Below are 398 nucleotides of genomic sequence, written 5' to 3'. Positions count from 1 at the left end.
TGGGAGGATTATTAAGATCTTTATAAAAATAATCATTTATATATAAGAATTTACTGTTCTTCATTTTTTTTTTTTCAGTTTCTGGCCGGGGCTGGGTTTGAACTCGCCACCTCTGGCATATGGGGCTGGCACCCCACTCCTTTGAGCCACAGGTGCTGCCCCTACTGTTCTTCATTTTTTAAAAACACCTTTGATATGGGTATCAATAAAATTTTGTATTATATCCAATTTAGAGGCTTGTAATCCTCTATTAGAATCACTCCTAATTTATTATGTTTGTCACCGCACATGGCATCTTTTATAATTTCAAATTCTAAGTCCTGGCTCGGCGCCTATAGCTCAACCGGCTAAGGCGCCAGCCACATACACCTAAGGTGGCGGGTTCGAATCCCCAGCCC

This window comes from Otolemur garnettii, unplaced genomic scaffold, assembly GCF_000181295.1.
Source record: "Otolemur garnettii isolate 467f Iridium unplaced genomic scaffold, OtoGar3 scaffold00264, whole genome shotgun sequence".
Taxonomy (NCBI): Eukaryota; Metazoa; Chordata; class Mammalia; order Primates; family Galagidae; genus Otolemur; species Otolemur garnettii.
The sequence above is the reverse complement of the archived record's forward strand: the minus strand, read 5'-3'. Positions refer to the sequence as shown.